Genomic DNA, 25,950 nt, shown 5'->3' with positions numbered 1-25,950 from the left:
ATTTCCGCAAATTAAATGAAGCTACTAAAAAGATCATTACCCCTTACCTTTTATTGATCAAATGCTAGAAAGATTATCCAAACATACACATTTTTGCTTTCTAGATGGTTACTCTGGTTTCTCTCAAATACCTGTGTCAGCTGATGATCAATCAAAGACCACATTTACTTGCCCTTTCGGTACTTTTGCTTATAGACGCATGCCTTTTGGTTTATGTAATGCACCTGCTACCTTTCAAAGATGCATGATGGCTATATTCTCTGATTTTTGTGAAAAGATTTGTGAGGTTTTCATGGACGATTTCTCTGTCTATGGATCCTCTTTTGATGATTTCTTAAGCAACCTTGACCGAGTTTTGCAGAGATGTGAAGAAACTAACCTTGTCTTGAACTGGGAGAAGTGCCACTTTATGGTTAATGAAGGTATTGTCTTGGGGCATAAAATTTCTGAAAGAGGTATTGAAGTTGATAAAGCTAAAGTTGATGCTATTGAAAAGATGCCATGTCCCAAGGACATCAAAGGTATAAGAGGTTTCCTTGGACATGTCGGATTTTATAGGAGGTTCATTAAGGACTTCTCAAAAATTTCACGGCCTCTGACTAATTTATTACAAAAAGATATACCATTTGTCTTTGATGATGATTGTGTAGAAGCATTTGAAATACTTAAGAAAGCATTGATCTCTACACCTATTGTTTAGCCACCTGATTGGAATTTACCCTTTGAAATTATGTGTGATGCTAGTGATTATGCTGTAGGTGCTGTTCTAGGGCAAAGAGTTGATAAGAAATTAAATGTTATTCAATATGCTAGTAAAACTCTAGACAATGCCCAGAGAAATTATGCTACTACTGAAAAAGAATTTTTAGCAGTTGTATTTGCTTGTGATAAGTTCAGACCTTATATTGTTCATTCTAAAGTAACTATTCACACTGATCACACTGCTATTAAATATCTTATGGAAAAGAAAGATGCTAAACCTAGACTTATTAGATGGGTTCTCTAGCTACAAGAATTTGATTTGCATATTATTGATAGAAAGGGAGCTGAGAACCCCGTTGCACACAACTTGTCTAGGTTAGAGAATGTGCTTGATGACCCACTACCTAATGATGATAGCTTTCCTGATGAACAATTAAATGTCATAAATGCTTCTCGTACTGCTCCATGGTATGCTGATTATGGTAATTATATTGTTGCTAAATTCATACCACCTAGTTTCACATACCAGCAAAAGAAAAAGTTTTTCTATGATTTAAGACCTTACTTTTGGGATGACCCACGTCTTTATAAAGAAGGAGTAGATGGTGTTATTTACCTGAGCATGAACAGGAACAGATCCTACGCAAGTGTCACTCCGAAGCTTATGGAGGACACCACGCTGGAGATAGAACCGCACATAAGGTATTGCAATCCGGCTTTTATTGGCCTACTCTCTTCAAGGATGCTCGTAAGTTTGTCTTATCTTGTGATGAATGCCAAAGAATTGGTAATATTAGTAGACGTCAAGAAATGCCTATGAATTATTCACTTGTTATTGAACCATTTGATGTTTGGGGCTTTGATTATATGGGACTGTTTCCTGCCTCTAATGGATATACACATATTTTAGTTGCTGTTGATTACGTTACTAAGTGGGTAGAAGCTATTCTAACTAGTAGTGCTGATCATAACGCCTCTATTAAGATGCTTAAAGAAGTTATTTTTCCGAGGTTTGGAGTCCCTAGATATTTAATGACTGATGGTGGTTCACATTTTATTCATGGTGCTTTCCGTAAAATGCTTGCTAAGTATGATGTTAATCATAGAATTGCATCTCCTTATCACCCACAGTCTAGTGGTCAAGTAGAATCGAGTAATGAGAGCTTAAATTAATTTTGCAAAAGACTGTTAATAGATCTAGGAAGAATTGGTCCAAGAAACTTGATGATGCATTATTGGCCTATAGAACTGCACATAAAAATCCTATGGGTATGTCTCCGTATAAAATGGTTTATGGAAAAGCATGTCACTTACCTCTCGAACTAGAACATAAGGCTTATTGGGATATTAAAGAGCTCAACTATGATTTCAAACTTGCCGGTGAGAAGAGGTTATTTGACATTAGCTCACTTGATGAATGGAAAACCCAAGCCTATGAAAATGCCAAGTTGTTTAAAGAAAAAGTTAAAAGATGGCATGACAAAAGAATACAAAAGCGTGAGTTTAATGTAGGTGATTATGTATTGCTATAAACTCTCGTTTAAGATTTTTTGCAGGAAAACTTCTCTCTAAATGGGAAGGTCCTTACGTTATCGAGGAGGTCTATCGTTCTGGTGCCATAAAAATCAACAACTTCGAAGGCACAAATCCGAAGGTGGTGAACGGTCAAAGAATCAAACATTATATCTCAGGTATTCCTATAAATGTTGAAACCAATGTTATTGAAACCGTAACACCGGAGGAATACATAAGAGACACTTTCCGGAACGTTTCAGACTCCGAAAAGGAATAGGTATGTGGTACGGTAAGTAAACCGACTCCAAAATAGTTCTAATGGCAATTTTTTCTCTGTTTTGGAATATTTTTAGAAAAATAGAAAAATGAGAAGCAGTCCGGGAAGGACACGAGGCCTCCACGAGGGTGGAGGGCGCGCCCCTACCTCGTGGGCACCTCATGTGCTCTCCGGACTCCGTTTTCTTGCACGATACGTATTTTGGTCGGTAAAAATTCATTGTATAATCTCCCGAAGGTTTTGATTCCTGTATCACGCAAATATCCTCTGTTCTTGTTTTGAGCTATTTCTGTAGCAGATTTGGAGCAAGATGTCACCTCAGGATTCCGACGGAGAGAGCTATGTCTCACACCTCATTGCTGACCCAAAGACCTATGGGGATCTATCTCCTTGTGGTCGAACTACAGATGAGGAGGAGGATGCTCATTTGATGAGGATCAATGACTCAAGTTCGGAAGAGGAGGATGTCCCTCTACCTCAACCTGGGGATATGCACGTGAAGTTCAAGAAATCTAGTCTCCCTAAGAGGGCTAAAGTATCTAACAACCGATCTATTCCTTATCGTTTTCGACAGAAAAGCAAAGGAGATTTATGTGACAAGATCTTGAAGCTGGAATCGGAGGTTGATGATTTAAAGGAGGAAATTGCTCTCCTCAATTACAATATGAAGAAGCTGAAAGCACAATTTACTTCATCAACAACCCCACCATCACCACCACCAAAGAAGGAGACATAATCATATGGGTATGGGTACTCCCCTTGGCAACTGCCAAGCTTGGGGGAGGTGCCCCGGTATTGTATCACCATCGCATCTCTATCTTTACCGTTTTTCTTAGTTCGATCCTTTTAATAGTATCTTGATCTAGTAGAATAAAGTTTTAGTATGATCTAGCTTTGAGTTTTGCTTTATGATCCCTTTATGTAATTGAGTCCATGAGCTATATAATAAAGTTTAGTGTTGAGTCAAGGGCTTGATTATCTTGCTATGATCTTGAGTGAATAAAATAAAAGAAAAAGAACAAAAGGAAACAAAGAGATCATATTGATCTTATGAAGAGTAATGACTTCACATAGAAAGGGTATGATGATTAAAAATTGTTGAGAGTTGACAAACATAGTTTTGGTCATCGTTGCAATTAATAGGAAGTAATAAAGAAAGAGAGGTTTCACATATAAATATACTATCTTGGACATCTTTTATGGTTGGGAGCACTCATTAAAAATATGACATGCTAAAGAGTTGATGTTGGACAAGGAAGACAACGTAATGGGTTATGTTTTCTTATATCTGAGATAAAGTATATTGTCATGGATCATCCAACATGTTGGGCTTGCCTTTCCCCCTCATGCTAGCCAAATTCTTTGCACCAAGTAGAGATACTACTTGTGCTTCCAAATACCCTTAAACCCATTTTTGCCATGAGAGTCCACCATATCTACCTATGGATTGAGTAAGATCCTTCAAGTAAGTTGTCATCGGTGCAAGCAATAAAAATTGCTCTCTAAAAATGTATGATTGATTAGTGTGGAGGAAATAAGCTTTATACGACCTTGTGATATGGAAGAAATAAAAGCGATGGACTGCATAATAAAGGTTCATATCACAAGTGGCAATATAAAGTGACGTTCTTTCGCATTAAGATTTTGTGCATCCAACCCTGAAAGCGCATGGCAACCTCTGCTTCCCACTGCGAAGGGCCTATCTTTTATTATTACCTTCTACCTTATGCAAGAGTCATGGTGATCTTCACCTTTCCTTTTTATATTTTATCCTTTGGCAAGCACAGTGTGTTGGAAAGATCTTGATATATATATATCTAATTGGATGTAAGTTAGCATGATCTATTATTGTTGACATTACCCTTGAGGTAAAAGGTTGGGAGGCAAAACTATAAGCCCCTATCTTTCTCTGTGTCCGATTAAAACTTCGTAACCACAAGTATTGTGTGAGTGTTAGCAATTGTGAAAGACTAAATGATAGTTGAGTATGTGGACTTGCTAAAAAGCTCTGACATAGACTCTTTCTGATGTTATGATAAATTGCAATTGCCTCAATGACTGAGATTATAGTTTGTTAGTTCTCAATGAAGTTTCTGATTCATACTTTGCACTGTGAATAGATTATTACTTGAGCATAAGAAATCATATGACAATATCCATATATGTTGCTGTTATGAGTTTAATCATGATGCCCTCATGTCCGTATTTTATTTTATCGACACCTCTACCTCTAAACATGTGGACATATTTATCGTTATCGGCTTTCGCTTGAGGACAAGCGAGGTCTAAGCTTGGGGGAGTTGATACGTCCATTTTGCATCATGCTTTTATATCGATATTTATGGCATTATGGGTTGTTATTACACATTATGTCACAATACTTATGCCTATTCTCTCTTATTTTACAAGGTTTACATAAGGAGGGAGAATGCCGGCAGCTGGAATTCTGGGCTGGAAAAGGAGCAAATATTAGAGACCTATTCTGCACAACTCCAAAAGTCCTGAAACTCCACGAAAGTTGTTTTTGGAAATAATAAAAAATACTGAGCGAAAGAAATACCAGAGGGGGCCCAATCCCTGGCCACGAGGGTGGGGGGCGCGCCCTACCCCCCTAGGCGCGCCCCCTGCCTCGTGGCCCCCCTGTTGGCCCTCCGGTGCCCATCTTCTGCTATATGAAGTCTTTCGTGTGAAGAAAAATCAGAAGCAAGCTTTCGGGACGAGACTCCGCCGCCACGAGGCGGAACCTTGGCGGAACCAATCTAGGGCTCCGGCGGAGCTGTTCTGCCGGGGACACTTCCCTCCGGGAGGGGGAAATCATCGCCATCATCATCACCAATGCTCCTCTCATCGGGAGAGGGCCAATCTCCATCAACATCTTCACCAGCACCATCTCCTCTCAAACCCTAGTTCATCTCTTGTATCCAATTCTTGTCTCTAAGTCTGGGATTGGTACCTGTAGGTTGCTAGTAGTGTTGATTACTCCTTGTAGTTGATGCTAGTTGGTTTATTTGGTGGAAGATCATATGTTTAGATCCTATATGCATATTAATACTCCTCTGATTATGAACATGAATATTCTTTGTTAGCAGTTATGTTTGTTCCTGAGGACATGGGAGAAGTCTTGCTATTAGTAGTCATGTGAATTTGGTATTCGTTCGATATTTTGATGAGATGTATGTTGTCTTTCCTCTAGTGGTGTTATGTGAACGTCGACTACATGACACTTCACCATTATTTGGTCCTAGAGGAAGGCATTGGGAAGTAATAAGTAGATGATGGGTTGCTAGAGTGACAGAAGCTTAAACCCTAGTTTATGTGTTGCTTCGTAAGGGGCTGATTTGGATCCATATGTTTCATGCTATGGTTAGGTTTACCTTAATACTTCTTTTGTAGTTGTGGATGCTTGCAATAGGGGTTAATCATAAGTGGGATGCTTGTTCAAGTAAGAACAGCACCCAAGCACCGGTCCACCCACATATCAAATTATCAAAGTACCGAACGCGAATCATATGAACGTGATGAAAGCTAGCTTGACGATAATTCCCATGTGTCCTCGGGAGCGTTTTCCTTCATATAAGAGTTTGTCCAGGCTTGTCCTTTGCTACAAAAAGGATTGGGCCATCTTGCTGCACTTTATTTACTTTTGTTACTTGTTGCTCGTTACAAATTATCTTATCACAAAACTATCTGTTACCTATTATTTCAGTGCTTGCAGAGAATACCTTGCTGAAAACCGCTTATCATTTCCTTCTGCTCCTCGTTGGGTTTGACACTATTACTTATCGAAAGGACTATGATAGATCCCCTATACTTGTGGGTCATCAAACATATGCTTGTAGGAATTGCAATAATATCAAGTTTCCTCTCTATGTGTTGAAAATCTTGAAGTTATGCTTGTTTTGCCTTCCTATGCTAGTTGATTATTGTTCCCATAAGTTGTTTTCTCGCAAAATCCCTATGCATAGGAAGTGGGTTAGACTTAAATGTGCTGGTCATATTTTTCATGATGCTCTTTTATGTTTCAATTCTTACCTTTTATGTGAGCATCATTGAAATCATCATGCCTAGCTAGGGGCGTTAAACATTAGCGCTTGTTGGGAGGCAACCCAATTTTATTTTTGTTCTTTTACTTTTGCTCCTGTTTAGTAATAAATATCTATCTAGCCTCTGGTTAGATGTGGATTTATGTTTTAGTTAGTTTTTGTGCCAAGTAGAACCTTTGGGAAGACTTGGGCGAAGTCTTTGCGATCTTGCTGTAAAAAACAGAAACTTTAGCGCTCATGAGATCAGCTGCCATTTTTTACTGGAGAGTGCTTTTAGGTTGATTATTTTTGAAGATGATTATTAGACAAATTCCTCAGGTTCACCAATTTATTTCAGAATTTTTGGAGTTCCAGAAGTATACGTTTGATACAGATTACTACAGACTGTTCTGTTTTTGACAGATTCTGTTTTCATTGTGTTGTTTGCTTATTTTGATGAATCTATGAGTAGTATCGGAGGGTATGAACCATATAGAAGTTGAAATACAGTAGATATTACACCAATATGAATTTAGAATGAGTTCACAACAGTACCTAAGTGGTGATTTATTTTCTTATACTAACGGAGCTTACGAGTTTTCTGTTAAGTTCTGTGTTGTGAAGTTTTTAAGTTTTGGGTAAAGATTCGATGAACTATGGAATAAGGAGTGGAAAGAGCCTAAGCTTGGGGATGCCGAAGGAACCCCAAGGTAATATTAAAGGACAACCAAAAGCCTAAGCTTGGGGATGCCCCGGAAGGCATCCCCTCTTTCGTCTTCGTTCATCGGTAACTTTACTTGGAGCTATATTTTTATTCACCACATGATATGTGCTTTGCTTGGAGCGTCATTTTATTTTCTTTTGTTTTTCTGGCTGTTTGAATAAAATACCAAGATCTGACATTCTTAAATGTTAGTGAGTCTTCACATAGTTAAATTATTATTCAACTACTCACTGATCTTCACTTATATCTTTTGGAGTAGTTTGTCATTTGCTCTAGTGCTTCACTTATATCTTTTAGAGCAGGACGGTGGTTTTATTTTTAAGAAATAGATGAACTCTCATGCTTCACTTGTATTATTTTGAGAGTCTTAAACAACATGGTAATTTCCTTTGTTTATGAATTTTGTCCTAATATGATGGGCATCCAAGAGGGATATAATAAAAACTTTCATATAAAGCGCATTGAATACTATGAGAAGTTTGATACTTGATGATTGTTTTGAGATATGAAGATGGTAATATTAAAGTTGTGCTAGTGGAGTAATTGTGAATTTGAGAAATACTTGTGTTGAGGTTTGCAAGTCCCGTAGCATGCACGTATGGTAACCGTTGTGTGACAAATTTGAAGCATGAGGTGTTTCTTTGATTGTCCTCCTTATGAGTGGCGGTCGGGGACGAGCGATGGTCTTTTCCTAGCAATCTATCCCCCTAGGAGCATGCGCGTAGTGCTTGGTTTTTGATGACTTGTAGAAATTTGCAATAAGTATGTGAGTTCTTTATGACTAATGTTGAGTCCATGGATTATACGCACTCTCACCTTCCATCATTGCTAGCCTCTTCGGTACCGTGCATTGCCCTTTCTCACCTTGAGAGTTGGTGCAAACTTCGCCGGTACATCCAAACCCCGTGATATGATACGCTCTATCACACATAAACCTCCTTATATCTTCCTCAAAACAGCGACCATACCTACCTATTATGGCATTTCCATAGCCATTCCGAGATATATTGCCATGCAACTTTCCACCGTTCCGTTTATTATGACACGCTTCATCATTGTCATATTGCCTTGTATGATCATGTAGTTGACATCGTATTTGTGGCAAAGCCACCATGCATAATTTATCATACATGTCACTCTTGATTCATTTCCCATCTCGGTACACCGCCGGAGGCACTCATATAGAGTCATATTTTGTTCTAGTATCGAGTTGTAATCTTTGAGTTGTAAATAAATAGAAGTGTGATGATCATCATTAATAGAGCATTGTCCCATAAAAAAAGAGAAAGGCCAAAAAAGGAAAGGCCAAATAAAAAAGGAAAAAAAGAGAAAGGCCAAATAAAAAAATTAAAAAAAGATAAAAGGGACAATGCTACTATCCTTTTTCCACACTTGTGCTTCAAAGTAGCACCATGATCTTCATGATAGAGAGTCTCTTATGTTGTCACTTTCATATACTAGTGGGAATTTTTCATTATAGAACTTGGCTTGTATATTCCAACAATGGGCTTCCTCAAATGCCCTAGGTCTTCGTGAGCAAGCAAGTTGGATGCACACCCACTTAGTTTCTTTTGTTGAGCTTTCATACATTTATAGCTCTAGTGCATCCGTCGCATGGCAATCCCTACTCCTTGCATTGACATCAATTGATGGGCATCTCCATAGCCCATTGATTAGCCGCGTCAATGTGAGACTTTCTCCTTTTTTGTCTTCTCCACACAACCCCCATCATCATATTCTATTCCACCCATAGTGCTATGTCCATGGCTCACGCTCATGTATTGCGTGAAAGTTGAAAAAAGTTTGAGAACACTAAAGTATGAAGCAATTGCTTGGCTTGTCATCGGGGTTGTGCATGATGAGAGCACTTTGTGTGACGAAGATGGAGCATGGCCAAACTATATGATTTTGTAGGGATGAGCTTTCTTTGGCCATGTTATTTTGATAAGACATAATTGCTTGCTTAGTATGCTTGAAGTATTATTATTTTTATGTCAATATTAAACTTTTGTCTTGAATCTTATGGATCTGAATATTCTTGCCACAATAAAGAAGATTACATTGATAAATATGTTAGGTAGCATTCCACATCAAAAATTCTGTTTTTATCATTTACCTACTCGAGGACGAGCACGAATTAAGCTTGGGGATGCTTGATACGTCTCCAATGTATCTATAATTTTTGATTGTTCCATCCTATTATATTATCCATCTAGGATGTTTTATATGCATTTATATGCTATTTTATATGATTTTTGGGACTAACCTATTAAACTAGAGCCCAGTGCCAGTTTCTGTTTTTTTCCTTGTTTTTGAGTATCGCAGAAAAGGAAAACCAAACGGAGTCCAATTGACCTGAAAATTGACGGAGATTATTTTTGGACCAGAAGAAGCCCACGGAGCACCGGAGATGGGCCAGAGGAGTCTCGAGGCACCCACGAGGGTGAGGGGAGCGCCCTATCCCCTGGGCGCGCCCCCTACCTCGTGGCCGCCTCGGAGACCCCCTGACTTGTTCCCGACGCCAAAACCTCTTATATATACAGAAACCCCCAGAACATAACCTAGATTGGGAGTTCCGCCGCCGCAAGCCTCTGTAGCCACCGAAAACCCATCTAGACCCGTTCCGGCACCCTACCGGAGGGGGGAACCCTCACCGGTGGCCATCTTCATCATCCCGGCGCTCTCCATGACGAGGAGGGAGTAGTTCACCCTCAGTGCTGAGGGTATGTACCAGTAGCTATGTGTTTGATCTCTCTCTCTCTCTCATGTTCTTGATTCGGCACGATCTTGATGTATCGCGAGCTTTGCTATTATAGTTGGATCTTATGATGTTTCTCTCCCTCTAATCTCTTGTAATGGATTGAGTTTTCCCTTCGAAGTTATCTTATCGGATTGAGTCTTTAAGGATTTGAGAACACTTGATGTATGCCTTGCGTGGGATACCCGTGGTGACAATGAGGTATTCTACTGATCCACTTGATGTATGTTTTCGTGATCAACTTTCGGGTTCCGTGACCTTGGGAATCTATGCATAGGGGTTGGCACACGTTTTCGTCTTGACTCTCCGGTAGAAACTTTGGGGCACTCTTTGAGGTTCTATGTATTGGTTGAATAGATGAATCTGAGATTGTGTGATGCATATCGTATAATCATACCCATGGATACTTGAGGTGACATTGGAGTATCTAGGTGACATTAGGGTTTTGGTTGATTTGTGTCTTAAGGTGTTATTCTAGTACGAACTCTATGATAGATCGAACGGAAAGAATAGCTTCGTGTTATTTTACTACGGACTCTTGAATAGATCGATCAGAAAGGATAACTTTGAGGTGGTTTCGTACCCTACAATAATCTCTTTGTTTGTTCTCTGCTATTATTGACTTTGGAGTGACTCTTTGTTGCATGTTGAGGGATAGTTATATGATCCAATTATGTTATTATTGTTGAGATAACTTGCACTAGTGAAAGTATGAACCCTAGGCCTTGTTTCAAAGCATTGCAATACCGTTTGTGCTCACTTTTATCATTAGTTACCTTGCTATTTTTATATTTTCAGATTATAAAAACCTATATCACCATCCATATTGCACTTGTATCACCATCTCTTTGGCGAACTAGTGCACCTATACAGTTTACCATTGTATTGGGTGTGTTGGGGACACAAGAGACTCTTTGTTATTTGGTCGCAGGGTTGCTTGAGAGAGACCATCTTCATCCTACGCCTCCCACGGATTGATAAACCTTAAGTCATCCACTTGAGGGGAATTTGCTACTGTCCTACAAACCTCTGCACTTGGAGGCCCAACAACGTCTACAAGAAGAAGGTTGTATAGTAGACATCAACGGGCACAGACCTACAATGTCGATGAACTAGTTTTATGCCTACCAGAAAAGAAAAAGGACAAGCTCAAGCCCAAATGGGAGGGTCCCTTCATTATAGATGAAGTTCTCACTGGAGGAGCCTATTGTCTTCGCAATGCTTCGGACAATCGCTTGGAGCCAAACCCATGGAATGCTGCAAGGCTCCGAAGATTCTACGCCTAAGTCCGCACATATACCTTTTTTCTCGTTCTTTGTTTTCTCCCTCTTACAAATTTTCCTTATTTTGCCTCGTTTCTATACGATTTCTAGCTCGTGTTCGGATAAACCGCACACCTGAAGGGTAGACATCCTCAAATGTACATACCCCACAATACCTGGGGGCTCTTTTCACAAGAAGCTTATTCTTGTTATTATTTTCCGAGCATCAAGCTCACCGTATATATGTGTCATCTATCCATATATGTCTTTTCTTCACCATTATATGCACCTTTATGATTTAAGTTTTTGCCAAGCTGGGTTGCCTGGCTCCTGTGCTTATGCTCTACGTTCCCGCTTGTTCGGCTAGGGCATAAAGGGAGCACCTCTGCGATTGTTACAGCCGGGTCATCCGGACATGTACCTCAGACGGGTGAAGCCGAAAGCTAGTGTTCTTAAGGGAATAATTGGTCGGTGAGAAAAAGACGAACTGCCCTCGTGGCACTACAAAACCCCAGAGTATAAACGCGTATTGTGATTTTTCAGCGTCACAACTTTGGTATGCACAAAGAACCGCATACTAGCCCAGGGAAAGGAACCCTTAACGGAACTATTCTCTCTGGAAGATGTTTCTTACAATCAAATGTAATATAACATAACTCCTCGAATACAACTTGTCTGTTCAAGCAACGATGACCGGACTGCCTGGTTTCCAAACATACTTTGGTGTTTACCTATGGTATAGTATTCGGAAACACTCCTAACCTAGGGTTTTCGGAGGTCGAAGCAGAAAGTCTGCCATGACAATCGTTTTACAAATTCGTCTGGAGACAAGGTTGTTGACAAAAGTACATTGCTACTTAGACTAAAAAACTTCTTCTTCCTCTAGACCCTCTAACAGGCTGTCTAGTTCACAATCTTGTTGGAAGAACTTGGCGGCCACCTTCACTTGGTCGTACACCAGGCTGACCGGAATTTCCTGTCTGTCGGATCCTCAAGGTACAACCCGGGCCATATGATTGGGATCATGTCCGGTGTATCGTGTTTTTACCATGGCCCAGGCTTCCCGAGCACCTTCTCGGCATGCCAATATCTTCCATAGCCCAAAATGGCGCCGAGCTCCCTTGAATAAATTCGCCAGCTCCTCCATACTTCCTGGAGGAGAATCGGCTGGCCATAAATCCTTAGCGATGTTCCTCATTGCCTTCCGCGCTCGCTCATGCACCTTGGACAGCTCTTGTAGCAGGTCGCCCTGAAATCCGTACACCTCTTCTTCGGGCCGCCCAGTCAACACACCTACAGACATAAACTTGTTAGGCTTCGCATCAGTGAACTATAAGGACAATAAGTTAAAAGGCATACTGAATATGCCGCCTCTCAGCTTTTTGTTCTCCTTCAAGGCGTCCGCTAGTTGGGCTTGCACATCTTTCAGTTCTTCGCCGAGCTGGGTGTTGGCGCCCTGCAGCTTGTTCTTCTCGTCCCTGGTCCGTGTCAGTACATGATGACCAGTGGCCTCTTGCCTTTCGGCATGTTCTTTGTCTGCCTGCGCGGCCTTAAGTTTCTCTTCCAGTTGTGCCACCGATCCTGCCATTGTAAAACGCAACAGTGTTCATTTGCGTAAACATGACTAGCACATGATTATTTTTCCGGACAGAAGGAAACATTATCGGTTGGTGCCTCCTTGGACTTCTCCAGTTCGGCAGTAACAGCAGTCAGCTGGGTCCGACACTACTCCAGCTCCCGATATAGCATGCTGTTCTTCTCCGTAAGTATCTGATTATACATCGATCCTTAAAATCAGTTGCTTCAACTATTTTTAAGTCCCGGGGGCTACTGGTATATGGCTATTAAATCTACACAAAATGATCTTACCCGCATATCCTTTGAAAGCTGGCGAGTGGCCCCAGCAAGCCCATCTCGAGCAGCTCGGAGATATGCATCCGCCGAACTGAATGCATTGAATGCCTCTTTAGTAAAATTAGGATCGCGCATAGCCGCCCTCCGACGTCGATGGTTCATGGCACTCTCCACCTCGGAGTTGGTAACGGATACATTATCTGAATCATCGGAGAGAGGAAAATCCGACTTGGCACCCATATCGACTCTCGCCCTAGAGGCAGGGTCCGGGGTCGGATTGATGGACGTATGTCCAGCGAGGTCTCTGGATATAGTCCGGTGAGTGCTCTTCCTGGAATAGGGGGGAGGAGAAAAACATCACAGTTCGGCATGTTTGCCGTAGGGCGTATCAAAAGCTGTACCTTTTTGATGAAGGTCGGAGCTTGGAAGAATCGCTGTCCGCCTTTCTTTTTGAAGATCCGCCTTGTGTTGGCATACCCTTCTTAAGGGATGACCCCGATGCGGTGTGGCGAGACGAGCGCCGCCCCTTTTAAAACACAAGACATTGCAGTGGGTGAAGCGCAGTGAGAAAACTCTTTTTGAGGAGACATCTTCAGGGTACTTACGTGGGAGGAAGGGAGAAGGCCGGGGTAATCGGCTATAATGGCCACTTCCGTGCCATCATAACTCGCTTGATAGAAAACGCCCTCTTTGATCTCTATGGATATATCCGGATCCTCTTCGAATCCAGGATCCAGGTCCCGATTATGGTCCTCCTGCTGCGGGGCGGGGCTATAGATCTCCGCGACAACTTTCCTCCATTCCTGTCAAGAAATGGTGGGGTTAAGTTCAGCTGGGTATGACCTAGGAGGAGTATTAAGTAAAATTACTGAGTGAAGGCTTACCCAGCTGGGAGGATTGTACATGGAAAAGCCATCTCGGCACTTAAGGCGAGTGAATTCCTCTTTATCCCCCTTTAAAAGATCAGCCAACATGGCAGCCAAGGCGGTGAAGTTGTCTGGACCCTTACGTCCGCATCGTGATGCGTCGTCTTCTCCGTTGTAATGCCACATGGAGAGTCCTCTGGATTGGAGTCGCTGAACGCCCCGCGTTATTGAAATCGCCATTACCTCAATAATGGACAGTCCGGATTGGGCGAGTGTCTTTATCTTGTCCATTAGCCTCTGAACCTCCGCACTGTCTTCCTCCTCGAGGCTTCGGGGGCGCCAGCTATGGCGCTTCTTTAACGGAGCATTGGAAAAGGCAGGTAGGCCTCGTCGGATTGGGTTAGATAGAACGACATCTTCAATATAAAACCACTCCGAGGGCCACTCTTCGGATGCCTTCTTTGGAGTGCCGGATAGGTATCCTGTCCCGGCTATACGCCACACTTCGGCGCCGCCCACCTCGAATATGGATCCCTTTTGGGAGCGAGGGACAAGGCAGAAAAGCTTCCTCCATAATTCAAAATGGGCCTCACGGCTTAGGAACAGCTCGCAAAGAGCGACGAAGCCCGCGATGTGCAGAATGGAGCCTGGCGTGAGGTTGTGCAGTTGGAGGCCATAGTACTCCAGGAGACCTCAAAGGAAAGGATGGATTGGAAATCCAACGCCTCTTAATAAAAAGGAAACGAAGCACATTCGCTCCCCTCCTGAAGGATTAGGGAAATTTTCTGCCAAGGCTTCGGTAGTAAAAGAGGTTAATCCCGCCCGAATGGGGACTAGATCCACAGGGGGGAGATATCCCTGCATCTGGAGCTTGGTCAGCTGGGCGTGGGATATAGAACAGCTCTCCCAATCGCCCTTTTGCGGACCGTGGGGGCGGGAAGAAGAACTGGGAGCGCTGGCCAGGTTTGCGTGGGTTTTTGTGACAAGCTCTAAGGATTTTCCGCCTGGTGTGGAATGACATCTGAGATTCAATCTCCTTAAATAGACGCCTTCCTTACACGGCCCAGGTGTTATGTGTAAAAATGCTTGGACCCTTCGTATTCGTCTGACAGGTGGGAGCTGGAGCGGCGATGGCGCAGAAGCCGAAGGATATAACATTTAATGTAAAGCCGAAGACCGAAGATGTGAATCCGAATACAGTCCTTTGGTTCAGATGCTTGGAGATCTGTGAAGGAGGAACCCGCCTTGCAATGCCGAAGATGATTTGCGCGCCGGACACATCGTCATTGAAGACTGGTTCGGGGGCTACTGAGGGAGTCCTGGATTACGGGGTCCTCGGGCGTCCGGGCTATGCAACATGGGCCGGACTAATGGGCCGAGAAGATACAAGATAGAAGACCTCCCCCCCATGTCCTGATGGGACTCTCCTTTGCGTGGAAGGCAAGCTTGGCATGCGGATATGAATATTCCTTTCTCTGTAAACCGACCCTGTACAACCCTAGCCCCTTCCGGTGCCTATATAAACCAGAGGGTTTAGTCCATAGAGGCGATCATAATCATACCGGCTAGACAATTAGGGTTTAGCCATTACGATCTCGTGGTAGATCAACTCTTGTAACCCCTATACTCATCAAAGTCAATCAAGCAGGACGTAGGGTATTACCTTCGTTAAGAGGGCCCGAACCTGGGTAAACACCGTGTCCCCTGTCTCCTATTACCTTTGATCCTTAGGCGCACAGTTCGGGACCCCCTACCCGAGATCTGCCGGTTTTGACACCGACAGTAACCTCACAATTTCCCTCTATTATTGCAACAGGCACGCTCACTATATCTTCAATGTAGTATACTGGGATTGGAACAAAAAAAGGAAAAAAAAAAAGATGAAAGACAAAATGTATAAAACACAAAATGTGGAATCAAAGGCGTATGATGGCATCGATAAAGATGAACAAATGTATTAAACATATGTCAAAGTGACAAACCTCTCTGATGTCTGAAAAGTATGCTTTCTCTGATGAAATTTCATCGGGCCTTGATACATCCATTTTGCATCATGTTTTCCTACTGTTATTTATAATGTTTTTATGCTTTATAACACTTTATGGAGTAATTCTAATGCCTTTTCTCTCATAATATCCAAGGTTTACACAAAGAGGGAGAATACTGGTAGTTGGAATTCTGGACCTGAAAAAGCTATGTCAGAGATACCTATTCTGCACATCTTCAAATGAGCTAAAATTTTACAGAGAATTATTTTGGAATATGTAAGAAATATTGGAGAGAAGAACTACCAGAGGGGGGCAACCAGGTGGCCACAAGACACCAGGGCGCTCCAGACCCTCCAGGCACACCCTGGTGGGTAGTGGGCACCCTGGACCACCTTTGGTGCCCATCTTCTCGTATATAACGTCTTTTGACCTAGAAAAAATAATAAGGAGAGGACTTTTGGGACGGAGTGCCTTTCTCGAGGCGGAACTTAGGCAGGAGCATTTTTGCCCTCCGGTGGAGCGATTTCACCGAGGGAACTTCCCTCTCGGAGGGGGAAATTGAAGCCATTGTTATCACGAACAACCCTCTCATCTTTGGGAGGCCAATATTCATCAACATCTTCAACAACACCATCTCATCTCAAACCCTAGTTCATCTCTTGTGTGCAATCTTTGTACCGGAACCTCAGATTGGTACCTGTGGGTGACTAGTAGTGTTGATTGCATCTTCTAGTTGATGCTATATGGTTTATTTGGTGCAAGATTATATGTTCAGATCCATTATGCTATTTAATATCCCTCTGATCTTGAGCATGAATATTATTTGTGAGTAGTTGCCCTTTTTCTTGAGGCCACGGGAGAAGTCATGTTGCAAGTAATCATGTGAATTTGATATTTGTTTGATATTTTGATGATATGTACTCCCTTCGTCCCAAAATAACTGTCTTAGCATTAGTACAACTTTGTACTAAAGTTAGTACAAAGTCGAGACACTTATTTTGAGACCGAGGGAGTATGTTGTGATTCCCTTAGTGGTGTTATGTGAACGTCCACTACATGACACTTCATCGTCTTTGGGTCTAACGGAATGCATTGTGGAGTAGTTATTAGATGATGGATTGCTAGAGTGACAGAAGCTTAAACCCTAGTTTATGTGATATTCCGTAAGGGACTGATTTGGATCCATCACTACTGCAGGATGCTGCTAACGCGACACTACGATCAGAGACCCTTCGACGAAACTATGTGTGATGCAATAATCGCAAACGGTGGTGTAAAAACCCCGTCAAAAAAGGTGCAGAACGTTTATGATGACGAATGCATCAAACACCATTCAGATTTTAGTTGCGTGTGCGATGTAGGGCATATGGTTCAGTTCAATTAACTGTTTGCGATGAGGAGGAACAAAAGAAATGGGCAGCCAGATGAAGGTGTGTGCGATATATAGCATACGGTTCACTCGGATGAACTGTTTGTGATGAGGAGTAACAACAAAAACGGGCAGCTAGATAAAGGTGTGTGCGATTGAGGGCATACGCTTCAGAAGGATTAACTGTTTGCGATTAGGCAACAGAACAGAAACGGCTAGCCAGATCAAAGTGTCTATGATTCATGGCATACACTTCACGCGGATGAACCGTTTGCGATTAGCCACAACAAACAGAAACAGTTAGACAGATCAACATGTGTGCGCTAGACGGGCACACATGCTAATTAAAAGAAGAGTGCCTGATGGTAATAACAAGCGCGCACGGTTGTTGGAACAAGACATGTGCTGACATTGCCTATTGCGGTGCACCCTATGGTCCAAACGCCATGTACGCGACCGATAAAACGTGCCCACGTTACGCCTTCCGGGAATACTGCCGCACTTAGAACCGTCAATAAATTTTGAGCCTGCATCCCGTCATATTCCAAATTACTACCATGCTATATTTAATTGCAAACCTGTTCACACCGATCAAAACCTAAACGGTTTCCCACTTAGTAGCGTATTAGTACTCGGTTATAAATACTACTACTCCAAGATGACTGCACATTCCTCCTCAACTCCTCATCCACAAAAACAAACAAGTCATTCATCATCGTTCCCTTGCGTCTGCCATGGCCAGCATGAGTTCTGGGTCGAGAGATTCCCACCAGGGAGAGGCGAGCATGGAAGCGGAAGCATGAGAGATGTCCCGCCTCACCGCGAAAGCAACCGTCATGTCCCACCGCACGGCCGTAGTAGCACAGAGGTCCCGCCGCGCCACCGAAGCAGCATGGAGGTCCCGTCGCGCTGTCAATGCAGCAGACTGGTCCGACCGCGCCGCGGAAGTAAAAGAGATGTCCGCCGCACCGCGAATGCAGCAGAGATGTCCCGCCGCGCCGTGTCGGCCTGGGAAAATGTCTCGCGGGTAGGCGACGACTCTTACAGGCGCATGCATGTGATCGTCCATAGCCGGATGGATCAGATCTCCGGCTGGGCGAGGGTGTAGGACGACATGAAAGCCTCGTTTGAACAAGCTACCGGCGTCATCCGGCAACTACGGGATGGCAATGCAAAGCTCCGGGCCAGAAGGGCGAAGCAGGCGGAGGAGACCGCTGCCTTGTTGAAGAGGACGGGCGTCATCGTTAAGAAACTTATGGACGAGAATGCCTTGCTCCGCATCAAGCGCGAAAGGCTGGTGAAGGAATCCGTGGATGCTGCCAAGCAGCGTGTTAAGGACATGAAACTGATGAAAGAGATCATCGCCGCTCGCCACAGGAACTAGTCTCCGCGACCTGCAGTGCATCAAGAAAGTAGATATCAGCGAGCCGGATCGTTTTATGCGTCTTCCTTCTTCTTTTTCCCTTGTGTATTTCGGGCATAGCCGCATGTGGCTTTGTTAATTATCTTCCTAATTATGTAAGACAATTATTATGCACTGTCATCGTCCTTATATTCATCAGTCTTGCTATAAGTCGCATTCGATGCTATATAGGTCTGTCGGATCTTACATCACACTACAAAAAAATACACTTCTGTGATGATACATGTTTGTCACAGTAGGTCATGTTTTTTGTCATGCATGTACATCCATGACAATATTATGACAGAATCAAGATAGTCATACCTGTGCTTTCGTAGAAGTGTTCCATGATATTACCTAAATTATCATCACAGAAGTGTCCACTTCCATGATGATAAATCGCACGTCATAGAAGTGCTTTCGTCAAGGGTAACCGACACGTGGCATCCACCGTAACGGGTCGCCATTAAGCTATCGGGTTCCGGTTTGGATCCGATAAACCGTTAACAGCCCGAACCAATGGGAATTTTCCACGTGTAAAATTCTCATTCGCCAGCAGATCCACGTGTCGGCCCGGCGTTCGGACAGTTGTCATCCAGCGAATGGACGGAACGCGCCTATGATACGTCGACACGTGTCTCGGCCCAACAGTGGCCCATTCAGGTTAAAAGGCCGGGCCTATCAAAATAAGCGGGCCGACCCATTAGCGGCCTACTTGAGTCAGGCCCATTCACAAGCATGGCCCATACAAGTTACACTGAATCGGCCCATCAAAGGCTCATTATAGATTTGAAAATTTCCAGCCCATCATCAGTTTCAGCCCGTTAACGACATGCTACGTCTTTGGGCCCAATTACGGCCCGAGCTTCTTTCGGCCTGTTAGCAGCCCATCGTTAGTTCCAGCCCGTTAACGGCCCGGAACGTCTTTCGGCCTTTTCCCGGCCCATTCTGCAGTTGGGCCAATTCAAGCCCGTTGTGTCTTTAGGCCTGTCCTTGGCCCATTCGGCAAATGGGCCAATTGCTAGCCCATTTTGTCTTTCGGCCTGTTAACGGCCCGCACAATAGTTGGGCCTTTGACATTGGGTCCATTAGGGGCCTATGTTCTGCATGGCAAAATTTCAGCCCGACGCGACTTTCGGCCTGTTAAAAGCCTAGTTTGCAAATTGGGCCTCTTCTGGCCCATAACCCTTTCGGCCTCTTACCGGCCCGTAAAGTAAAAGGGCCGAGACAAAATTGACATTTATTTCGGCCTGCTAGAGGCCCGTGGGCCATTTCCATTTATACAGCCCTATCAAGCTTTTGGCCTGTTAACGGCCTGCTAAGAGTCGTTGTTACGGTGGGCCACATCATTTGTGATCCACTAAATATTATTTTGACCAGCCCAATTAAGGCCCATTTTGACTACACATGTTTGTTCGTTTGTATGGCGTCCAAGAAATGTTTGGGCGTGTTGGCCCCCATTTCAACGATATAGCATATTCAAAGAATTATCCTACTCTATACTACCGCCTCTAAAAAACATACACTATACAATTAAAAGACTAAGGCATAGAAACATAGAATAATCCTACACTATACAATAAAGAAATTACAGCCGAATATACCCCCTGGGCATTATAGTTCGGCACCAGTGATAATAAAGCGTACACAAACATCAAATTACATACACTGGACAAATAAAGCTCATACATCATGGACACGCATCAACAGAACTTACCATTTGAACTATAATCTCTTCAGAAAATAGGATTGGCCGGATTCAGATAGCACAAATTTTAGTCTGCAAAATCTCCAATTCCTTCGTGGTTACCTCAGTGTCTCGTTTTATTTTTTTGACTCCTGCATCTAATACCTGCAAGTCTAGTCTCAACTTGTTGATTGCACGTTGAGAATCATGTACACATTGTCTTGCCACCTCTAGTTGATGCTCAAGAACATTAGCACATTCCAATTGCAATCCATAATCATTTGGTAACGACCATACCGCACTGCTCGCAGATCTTTGTGTTGATGTCACTTCATCCTGAAATATTTTTGTAAGTACACATGACTAGGGCAAAAATATAGTTACAACAATGAAGGGAGCAAGACAAACTATTTTGTACATGGAAAAACAGGACTAACAATAATGTTACACGTCATGCAGCATAAGCAGGTGATATTGTAAAAATTATAAAAATGGTAGTCTATGCAGCCCGCATACAGAAATCTCTCTTAGCTCACCAGAGGAGCATGATGTTGGGGCCAAATCCAAAACACAGGCATGTTACAAATTTAGACAACACGTTGCATATAAGTAAGCAAACAGTTGGCCATTCTGTAGCTCAATTAAAGTCTTAGGGAGCATAATGAATAGTAAAGGGATTCGTACAAACCTACTACAGCAAGCAAAACTATGCAATCATTAGCCTAGTATAAACTAGATTGTGAGCCTCATGCAGTAATAGTTGGTTAATAGACTTCAAAGCTTCAGGCACACTTCGCCAGAGTAATTAAATGGTAAGGCCTTTAATTATGTCAACTAATAGTTATACAAGTACCCAACATCAGGCATCATTGTTTGGGCATCTCATTAACTGAAGATAAATAAAGCAATTGAAAAGAGCAATTTAACTATGCCTGAAATAAACAAGCAATTGAACTATTGAGTTGGATACAGTGACTTACCTTAACTGGTTGAACAGGCTCAGCGCTGCTCCTCCTTCTCTTGCAAGGCTCCTTCCTAACATCTTGTACTTTGAAATAATCAATCTTATGTTCATTGTACCCCCTCTGCAAGGTGACACAAACTAGTTACTCGTCTCCTTGGAAGATAAATATGCATACTTTCTAGTCTGTGAACAACACAAAAGGATGAGATTATAACAAAACAACACCACATAATGAAACATGCCACATCTCTTGCACACAATGAAATGAGCATTTACTATGTGTGCACTATTTAAAAACTAGGTATACCTTTGAACTGGATTTCCAGGTACTCTTGGAGAGCCTACTTTAGTGGACAGCCAAACCTTTATGTCACCTATGGCTTAGACAAGCCCCCACTACAGCAGCCCTTAGTGTTTAAATCGTTGTCAAGCTCTGTTAGAGTGTTAGGTCAAAAACAAGAAGTAATCAAAGCAAACAGTCCTAGTATGGCTGGCGGATACAAACAAGCAATTGAACAGATGTGTGAACAAATCTTACATATCAAGAAAAGAAGCAAAGAAGGAGGCTTAAAGACCATCACATGACTGATCAGATTTAAGGGGCACTTAAACATCATGTGCAACGTATGAACTACCATAAACATTGCATATTCCAGATTCTACAATGGAATGCACATGTATTAGGTTATGCCATGTATGATGATGCCTAAATGTCAACTATAGCATGCAGGAGTGATTCATCATTGCACGCACAATTGAATTGCAGGTTAAGGGCTAGTTCTATGAAGCCTTTTCAGAGCTTATTGTCAAAATAAGCCATAAAAGATTTAAATAAGTCGTTTTTGAGTTATGGGCTTGGGCTTAACTTATTTCGCTTTGGAGGGGGGTGTTTCGGTTAGAAGCTTCCTCCCTAGCGCGTATGCAAGGGGAGGTGGTGCCGCATTCCCGATCTGCTTGTGCTTGCTCCGGATGTTGCCAGCAAAACGGTAGCCATCAGGGAGGCCCTGCATTCATGTCATGCCGTGGGATCAGATCAAAGATATTCAAAAAGATAGCAGCAGATCCGATTCATGGCAATGTGCATTGGATTCTGATCTGCCTGTGCCTGCCCTGGAGGTTAAGCCAGACGGCAAACGAGGCAATTGCTCTTGCACGAGCATAGAACTATGATCTGATTCTGATAAAATAGCTCAATCTACTCTAGTAGCATTGGTGGGAACAAAATCTACTGTCAACTATGCTTCATTTTAGCCAAGTGTAGTTACCGAGGCACAAGTGGATGCATTACAATATACTACCCACTATATAGGAGCAATTTCGAGAGTGTTGATAGGGATATCTGCAAGAGTACTTGCTTACCTGGGATCGCGCACATTCACGAACAGTGATGATCCTATCCTGATCAGGGTGGAAGCACATGCCGACCCTCCCCATTGGCTGGGGACCTGTCACTGATGTGGGGAAGTTGCCTCCCAGTCCAGCCTCCCATACAGGCCTTTCCACTGATTGTTCCTCTTGGCTGTGTTGAGCAAGTACCTAGGGATCAGATCCACCGTTTTCCCTGTGGATAGCTTCACCTGTAGTATTCACATGATGAAAATTAGCTGCTAGTACATCACATGGTTGCTTACCAAGAATGTAGAGAGCAGCAGAGAATGTGAATAAGATGGCTGAAACTGAATGCTACCTTCTCATCTGGCAGGTCATGCCAGTCACAGCCAGGGCGTTTTGGGATGTGCTTTAACTCGTTCATCTTTTTGGATATGTGGTCACTCGACGAAAGCGTATCGCCTCGAATCTTCTTCTGGACCAGGAGATGGGCTCGCCTCCATACTACAGCACACAAGGGAGAAAGAAAATTCAGCTTGAACTGATCAAGAGCATTGACTGACACAAGAAATTCAGATTGTAACACCTCTATTTGTTGGGTTGCTGGCGCCATTCTCCACTTGTCATGGAATTGTCACGGCAGATGTCCTTGAGCTAGGACTTAGTCGTGGAGCCATCGCAACTAGGAAGCTTGAAGGGGTTATGCGGGACAAGGAACACGAGGGTTTATACTGGTTCGGCCCCTTACGGTGAAGGTAAAAGCCTACGTCCAGTTCGAGATGTTATTGATTAGGGTTACGATCGCCAGGGAGCTAAACAGCTATGCCCGGCTCTCGATGAGATTGTTGTCGCCCTTAAACCGCTGCCGGGTCGTCCCTTTATATAGGGAGGCTGACGCCCAGCAGCCCTTAGAGTCCCGGCCGGCTCATAAGAGTGTCCGGCTCGGACTCTAAACAATACTTGCCTTACACTACAAGTTCTACTATAACAATAATGATTGTGCTACAGGCCTTAAGCCATATCCGGGTCTCAGCCCATCTCTGGCCCATTATCTTGAAACTTGACTCCGGGCTTCTGGCAACGACCCTACGAGTAACCCGGCCCCTCCTGGCGGGTGACTCTAAGGTCTATATCCTCAACATTAGGCCCCAGATTGATTTGAGCCAGCTCGTGTCAATCTTCAACTCTGCCGACAGAAAAAATCTCCGGCTTACCATTCGTGTGAAGGCCATAACCCGGAGTGACGTCATCCTCTAGACTCCGGATAATCCGCCGTGACGTCATCCTCCATTAAGTCCGTTTTTTACTCCGCCAGATCCGCAACGGATCTTTGCTTTTACTGTCCTTCCGAAAATCGAGGCGTCGTGAGGGGGAGATAACCACGCCGTGGTCTCCTTGAATCTCGCGCCCACTTATGACTTCGCCTTATAAATAGGCCGGCCCAACGTGCTCTTCCCACGCTCTCTTTCTTCCTCCTCGCGCCGTCGCTCTTCTGCCCGAGCTCTGCCACTGCCGCCGCCATCGCGCCCTTGATCTTCATCAACCCGGCTGCTGCATCACCCTGATTCGGACCAGATAACGGCAGCGACTTCCGCTCTTCCCCAACTCCGGTGAGTCTCCTCTGCCTTGCTAGAACAGATCTATGGTAGAGTTCGTCTGTGTTCTTCATGTTCATCATCATAGCCACAAGCTTCGGTAGTCCTTGTTGCCACTGTACTTGGTTGATCTTTAACCTTGCGTAGAACCACTGCGGTAGATGTTTGAGACCCATTTCATCTGCAAGAAACCCTCTTTTTATTGCATAAGAACTGTGTTCAACCTCAAGAACTTCTTCTGCCTCTGTTTTTTAGGTCTAGAAAATTTTCATTTCACCCGACCATTTTGATCAAAAAAAGTTACTGCAATATGTGAAACCTGTTTTACCATACTTAGTAAAAACTGCAGTCCTTGAATCTTGGCAGCTTATATTTCTGACTTAAAGAAAACATGCGCCGTAGAACTTTCCGGTTTAAAGAGAACCATGCTCTGTAGAATCCTCCGGCTTAACTGTGGTAAGCCGTAGATGACCAACTTATTCTGAATGCCCCTACGGCTTAAATAACCCACCGTATCTGAATATATATATATATATATCATTAGTCCCCTTCATAAGCTGCCACCTTAGTTTGAACGATAGATCTCCGGCTTATAATTAACCCGGATACTTTTCTCCTTATCATAGACCACCAACCTTCACCATGCCTCCCAAGGCTCCCATCACTTGCAACTGGATGAGATCCAACGTCACGGACGAGACCCTGGACAACTTCGTTAAGTCCAGATATCTGCCCAAAAAGGAAGTGATGTCCTACCGTGCCCCTGATCCGTCAGAAGAAAGACCACAGCCGAGGGACGGGGAGGTAGTGATCTTTGCGGACCATATGAGCCGGGGCTTCGCACCGCCCGGCTCAAAATTCTTCCGGGACGTGCTCAACTTCTTTGACCTTCAGCCTCAGGATATAGGACCCAACTCCGTATCCAACATCTGCAACTTCCAAGTCTTTTGCGAAGTGTATCTTGGAGAAGAGCCGAGTCTGCTGCTCTTCAGAGAGCTGTTTTATTTAAACCGCCAAAATGAGTGTGCCAACGGGCCAAGTCTGGAATTAGGCGGCATCTCCATCCAGCGGCGTAGGGACTGTCTGTTCCCTTACGCAGAGCCGCCGAGCCACCCTAAGGACTGGAATATGACTTGGTTCTACTGCCAAGATACGTCCCCGGCTGATGAGAACCCGCTGCCCGGCTTTCGCCCAACGCGCCTAGAGCCGACTCATCCGCTATCCGACAAACTGACTGCCACGGAACGCCAGCCTCTGCTTCCAACAATCAATAAGATCAAGGCCCTGCTAGGCAACGGTCTGAACGGAATTGATCTGGTCCGGGTCTGGATCTCATGGCGGGTGATCCCATTAAGCCGCCGCCCCGGCTTAATGTGTGAGTACACCGGGCGAAAGGATGACCCGCAGAGGCACAGTCACAATGATCTTCCAGAAGACGTTGCTGAGGAAGAGACCAAGGCTCTTCTAAACGAGAGCTTGGCAGATTGCGGAAGGACCGGGCTAGCCCCCTTCTGCAAAGTCAATCCAGCCCCAGCGGTAAGCCGCTGACTTTAACCTTTCAACTTCTTTTGCATGTCACCTCGATCTGAACCATTTTAAGAATTCCTTGCTGTATTTCTCAGGCTGATGATAAATT

General features: G+C 43.6%; 1 pseudogene; it reads right to left on the bottom strand.

The window, feature by feature from the left end:
• Nucleotides 1-22,256: 22,256 nt before the first annotated feature.
• Nucleotides 22,257-25,950, bottom strand: part of LOC120964997 (DNA (cytosine-5)-methyltransferase 1A-like) — a 77,459-nt pseudogene continuing 73,765 nt past the window's right edge.

The sequence above is a fragment of the Aegilops tauschii genome, chromosome 5 (genome assembly GCF_002575655.3).
Source record: "Aegilops tauschii subsp. strangulata cultivar AL8/78 chromosome 5, Aet v6.0, whole genome shotgun sequence".
NCBI lineage: Eukaryota > Viridiplantae > Streptophyta > Magnoliopsida > Poales > Poaceae > Aegilops > Aegilops tauschii.
The sequence above is the reverse complement of the archived record's forward strand: the minus strand, read 5'-3'. Positions and strand labels throughout refer to the sequence as shown.